The sequence below is a fragment of the Physeter macrocephalus genome, chromosome 8 (assembly GCF_002837175.3).
Source record: "Physeter macrocephalus isolate SW-GA chromosome 8, ASM283717v5, whole genome shotgun sequence".
Taxonomy (NCBI): domain Eukaryota; kingdom Metazoa; phylum Chordata; class Mammalia; order Artiodactyla; family Physeteridae; genus Physeter; species Physeter macrocephalus.
The window spans coordinates 4,227,054-4,233,260 of record NC_041221.1 but is presented as its reverse complement, the minus strand read 5'-3'; the positions used below and the strand labels follow the sequence as shown (position 1 = coordinate 4,233,260).

Genomic DNA, 6,207 nt, shown 5'->3' with positions numbered 1-6,207 from the left:
AAGACCGAACGGGCTCTCTCCTGCACCCCCGCCCCTTTACTAGTTCCACAGACTGCTCAGATCATAATTCTCCAATCAATAAAACAGGGATAAAAATTACTATCATTGAGTTGTAAAGGCTTGGTATAGTTCCAGGCTCAAGCAGAACTTTGTAAATATGGTAAATATTGGCTCCCTCCCCCTTCTCTGTGGGTCTTTCCTCTGTGCTCCTGGTTGCCCAGTCCTCCACTGATGAACATCTTTGGGGGTAGGCAGAGAGGAAAGACAGTCCCTCATTATTTTGTTTACCTATCATTTATATCCCATCAATTTCCAAAATAGAACATGAGGTAGCTTTCAGTAAAATGTATGTAAATTAAAATAAATTTATTTTATTTATTTTTTGACCGTGCCCAGGGGCATGCCAGATGCAAGATGCTAGTTCCCCACCCATGGTTGGAACCGTGCCCCCAGAAATGGAAGGGCGGATTCTTAACCACTGGACCACCAGGGAAGTCCCAAATGTATGTATGTTTTAAACATTAAAGCTACTGAAATGTACATGTTAAGATCCTTTTGAAGGAGGAGAAGAAAAAAAACAACTAACCACCTAGATAATTCTAATTGAGAATTCAGTTTCGCTTTCAGTTTTCTGACAAGGGAGGAGTAGGATGTTTCACACTTTTTGTAGATGTTAAAAAAGAACATTTTCATCCATCAAATTAACTAACATTTGCTGTTGCCCCTCTGTACAAAAGGCACAGAGATGATCCTAAGAGGATGTCAAACTGCTTCACATGTTACCCTTAGTCTTCAAGAAGAGCAGAATTCCCACCAGACCCATAAAACCTGAAGGGAAATCATCATGGGGCCTTGGTCCTCACAAAAGACATTCAACATTGAAAATATTTTCAGCAGCAGTTTAAGAGAAGATGCAGAAATAGTCTCTGAAAGTGGAGGAAAGCCAATACAAAATTGCATGTACCTTTTTATAAAGACATATGCATATATTACAACTAAAAATATATCAAAATGTTAACTATGACTAATTGAAGATTGGGTGATTATATATGATTATTTTTTTCGTTTTACTTTCTAAATTTTCTAGGTAAAAATCTTTACTTATACGATCAGGGAAAAGATTTGTTTAAAAACAAATGCTGGACTTCCCTGGTGGCGCAGAGGTTAAGAATCCACCTGCCAATGCAGGGGACACGGGTTCGAGCCCTGGTCCGGGAAGATCCCACATGCCGTGGAGCATCTAAGCCCGTGCGCCACAACTACTGAGCCTGCGCTCTAGAGCCTGTGTGCCACAACTACTGAAGCCTGCGCGCCTAGAGCCCATGCTCCGCAGTAAGAGAAGCCACTGCAGTGAGAAGCCCGCGGACCTCAACAGAGTAGCCCCCGCTCTCTGCAACTAGAGAAAGCCCGCGTGCAGCAACAAAGACCCAACACAGCCAAAAATTAAAAAAAAACAAAAAACAAAAAACAAATGCTGTCCACACCAAGAGGTAAAGAGTTTAGAATTTGTCACTCCACTCTTCACAAGAGAAAAGCTGAACCAATGGAAAAATCAACTCTTCTTAGATCCATTAGTGAATCGAGGTCACAGGGCAAACTGCAGTCCCCAAAACTGGAGAGACGGGCAAATGCAGAGAATCAGTGGACAAAGGGCAGAAGCCTCAGAAAACAGGAAGACAAACCGTGCTTGACTTACTGCTGGAGGCTGAGCATGGACTAGCTTGAGAGTTAAAAACTCCTGGGGAAAAATCGGCCTGGATGTAGAGAGCTGGCGCTGCCTGAAGGCGGGTCTGACGCGGAGCTGGGCGGGGTAGAGAGTAGGGGGCAGTAGTCGGGGTGGTGGGAGAAGGAGGAGGGGGCGGCCAATCACTTAAAATTGGTGCCGAAGCAGGACCGGAAGCCTAAATTCCAGGAGGGTGAGAGAGTGCTGTGCTTCCATGGACCTCTTCTTTATGAAGCAAAGTGTGTAAAGGTGGCCATAACGGATAAACAGGTGAAATACTTTATACATTACAGTGGTTGGAATAAAAATTGGGATGAATGGGTTCCAGAAAGCAGAGTACTCAAATACGCGGACACCAATTTGCAGAAACAACAAGAACTTCAAAAAGCCAGTCGGGAGCAGTATGCAGAGGGGGAGATGAGAGGGGCTTGCCCTGGAAAGAAGACTTCTGGTCTGCAACAGAAAAATGTTGAAGTGAAAACAAAAAAGAACAAACAGAAAACACCTGGAAATGGAGATGGTGGCAGCACCAGTGAGACACCTCAGCCTCCTACAAGAAAAGGGCCCGAGGAGATCCGACTGTTGGAAATGAGGAAACATTCATGAACAGAGTTGAAGTTAAAGATTCCCGAAGAACTAAAACCGAGGCTCGTTGACGACTGGGACTTAATTACCCGGCAAAATCAGCTCTTGTGTCTTCCTGCCGGGAAGATTGTGGATTCCATTCTAGAGGATTTTGCAAATTGTGAGAAATCTCGAGGAAACACAGATAATGAGTATGCTGTTAATGAAACTGTGGTAGGGATAAAGGAATACTTCAATGCAATGTTGGGCACCCAGCTACTCTACAAATTTGAGAGACCCCAGTATGCCGAAATCCTCGCAGATCACCCTGATATGCCTATGTCCCTGGTGTACGGAGCGCCACATCTACTGAGATTATTTGTACGTATTGGAGCAATGTTGGCCTCTACACCTCTGGATGAGAAGAGCCTTGCTTTATTACTGAATTATCTTCATGATTTCCTAAAATACCTGGCAAAGAACTCTGCAACTTTGTTTAGTGCCAGTGATTATGAAGTGGCTTCTCCTGAGTACCATTGGAAAGCTGTGTGAGGTGTTTATATTGACGCATGTCTGGATCTCTGTAAACACATTTTTGTTTCTTAGTGCTTCTCTTGTACAAATGATGTACTTTGGAAATGTTAGTGTATAACAGAAGTGATGTTTGTTTTCTGTGTGATTTTAAACAGCAAATAAAAGGGGGTTACAGCTTCTTTTTTCTTTTCTTTTCTTTTTTTTTTTTTTTCATATCAGAGTTGCTACCAGTGTATTCAATGATGGACAACAGAGAGACGTACTGTAGAGTGTTTTATTGCTTAGTTGACAAAGCTGCTTTTGAATGGTGGTTTTGTTCCTCTGACACTACACACTTTTATAATATGTGTTAATACTATATGACAAAATGCTCTGATTCCTATAGTGCCTAAGGTTCAGTTCAGTGTGTATAACTGAACACACTCATCCATTTGTGCTCCCCCTTTTTTTTATGGTGCTTACAGTAAAGACCCCATCCTTTGCAAGTCATCTATGTTGTTCCTTAGGCATTTTATCTTTGCTCAGATTGTCAGAGAATGGTGGCTTGTTTCATGGTTTTTGTATTTGTGTCTAATGCACATTTTAACATGATAGAAGTAATGCATTGTGTAGCTACCGTTTTCTGGAAAAGTCAATCTTTTAGAAATTGTTTTTCAGATCTTCAATAAATTTTTTCTCTAAATTTCAACAAAACAAATCAAAACAAAAAAAACCCCCAAAACTCCTGGGGACCCAGTCTTAGCCGGGTCCTCCTACTTTCTTGAGCTGTTTTCACAGGTGTCCCACCAGAAAGAAGGGAAAGCTTCCTTCCTGTTTAGCCAGAGGGAGGTGAAAAGTAACCATCTGAAATACACTGAGAGTGTTCTATTTAAAAAAAAAAAAAAAAAAAAGCCTGCTTTCAGGGGGATTATTTTAGCCAAGTCTACTGTGACCCAGCTCAAAGGCAATTAGACAACTCTGCCCCCTCAAACCTTCCTGTCATAAGGGGAGGAAAAACAGAGGGACAGAGGCTAAGAAACTCCTCTGAGGGTCACAGTCCAGAGGTTCAGGCTCATTAAAAAGTAAAAACAAACCCTGAAATTTAATTTAAGGTTATTGAATGTTTCCCCTCCACAAAACCTTCCACCACACTCATAAGAATCCAGTGGATTACAACTCTATTTAAGAGAGAGTTTCTAGGGAAACCCAGAGACAACAGGGAAGACAATAAATGAAGATACTGGAAGAAATCAAAGCCTCTGACACCTACAGGGGCAGCAAGCATTAAACACAGACTGACTCTTAACCAGATAAACATGACACTTCACAGTAAAAGATTATTTATCTCAGCTCCTGTTATCTGATACATCATGTCCAACTTTCTACAAAAAGTATAAGGAAAAAAAAAAGCAGGAAAAACACAATCTGAAGAGACAGAGTAAGCTTGAGAACAAGACTAAGATGTGACAGAGAATCTGGAATTATCAGACTAGGTGATACATGACATCATGCATTCATCAAAACCCATAGAAGTGTATAACACAAACAATGAATTCTATTCTACAAACTATTACAGCATTTGGTTAATATTAATGTATCAATATTGGCTCATCAATTGATACAAAGGTACCACACTAGCCCAAGATGTTAAAGATAGGGGAAACTGTGGGGTGGAGAAGAGGCCTGTGGGAAATCTCTGTACTATATGCTCTATTTTCCCATAAATAAAGTCTACTATATTTTTAAAAATACACATTTGTTCATTCATTCAGAAACATTCATTGAATACCCACCCATGCCAAGCACTCTTGTAGGTTTTGGAGTGAGTAGAGTATATGACACAAGCCAAGTTCCTGCTGTCCTCTGGAGCTTATGTTCCAGTGGATGGGGAGGTTGGGGTGATAGTGGTACAAACTATAAATAAACAAGATAACTGCAGAGTGACATGAAGACAAAACAACAGGTGGTGAGCTGGAGGGTGCCCTGGCTGGTCTGGGAGGGCCTTTCTCAGCTGAGGACATCTAGGCTGAGATCTGAGCTATGAGAAGTCTGAAACCAAGAGTTCCTAGAGGGTGGGGCTACAAAAATAGTTACTAATTACGAAGGGGACCAGAGTAGCTTTACAGTGGCAAATACCGGCAGAGGTCATCCTAACCAAACAATGCAATCGAACACCATCAATGATGGAACAAAGTAAAATTCCACACCGCTCAACAGGGAGCAATACCACATCTGTGACGCTTTTGTCAAATGTGTGTAACCAGAGAGAGAGAGACATTCTCCAAAATCTCTGGCCACTAGTCTCCTAAAGTCATGGAGGTTAAGTTGTGACGGTCAAAGTCTGAGGAATCATTCAAGACTAAAGGAAACTAAAGAGACATGACAACTAAATGCAACCTGTGACTTTGAGACGTATCCTTTTAATTGGAGGGGGCATGACCAGTGACACTGGAAGAGGGTCAGAGGATTAGACGTTATTCATGTATCAAAGTTGAGTGTCTGATTGTGAGGCTGTATTGTAGTTTATATAGAAGTGTGTTCTTGTTTGTAGGAAATAAACACAAGAGTATTTAGGGGTGATGGGGGCACCAGAAAATGGTTCAGAGGTAAAGGTCTCTGTACTGTAGTTCAACTTTTCTGTAAGTTTGTGATTGTTTAAGAGTAAAATTTTGGGCTTCCCTGGTGGCGCAGTGGTTGCGCGTCCGCCTGCCGATGCGGGGGAACCGACTACTGAATGGAAGAAGATATTTGCAAATGATATATCTGACAAGGGGTTAACATCCAAAATAGACAAAGAATTCAACTCAAATAAAAACAAACAATGTGGGCTTCCCTGGTGGCGCAGTGGTTGCGCGTCCGCCTGCCGATGCAGGGGAACCGGGTTCGCGCCCCGGTCTGGGAGGATCCCACATGCCGCGGAGCGGCTGGGCCCGTGAGCCATGGCCGCTGGGCCTGCGCGTCCGGAGCCTGTGCTCCGCAACGGGAGAGGCCACAACAGAGGGAGGCCCGCGTACCGCAAAAAAAAAAAAAGAGTAAAATTTTATTAAAGATGTACCAAGAAGGAAGGAGCGAGGTAATGCAATTTCGGGTCTTTGTGGAAAGGTATGAACTGGAACTATAAATTTGCACATCTTCAGCATAGAGCTGAAATGTTAAATAATCAATTGTGTGGGGTCACCCAAAGAACAGATGGAGAAGACAGATGAGGACCGGGCCCCTGGGTCTCACCAATGTTTAGATGGCCAGGAGGGAAGCAAGGCAAAAAAAAAAAGCCAAAAAGTCATACATGGTCAGTGTAGTTGGGAGGAAACCAAGAGGCTGGATGTCATGGAAGCTGAGAGAAGAGAATTTCTTGCTCACTTCTGTTGAATGTGTTGAGGGGTTAAGTAAGACTAACTAGTGACCAG

General features: G+C 42.5%; 1 pseudogene; it reads left to right on the top strand.

The window, feature by feature from the left end:
- The first annotated feature begins 2,024 nt into the window (after positions 1-2,024).
- LOC102991320 (mortality factor 4-like protein 1) lies at positions 2,025-2,861 on the top strand (annotated as a pseudogene).
- Positions 2,862-6,207: the final 3,346 nt, after the last annotated feature.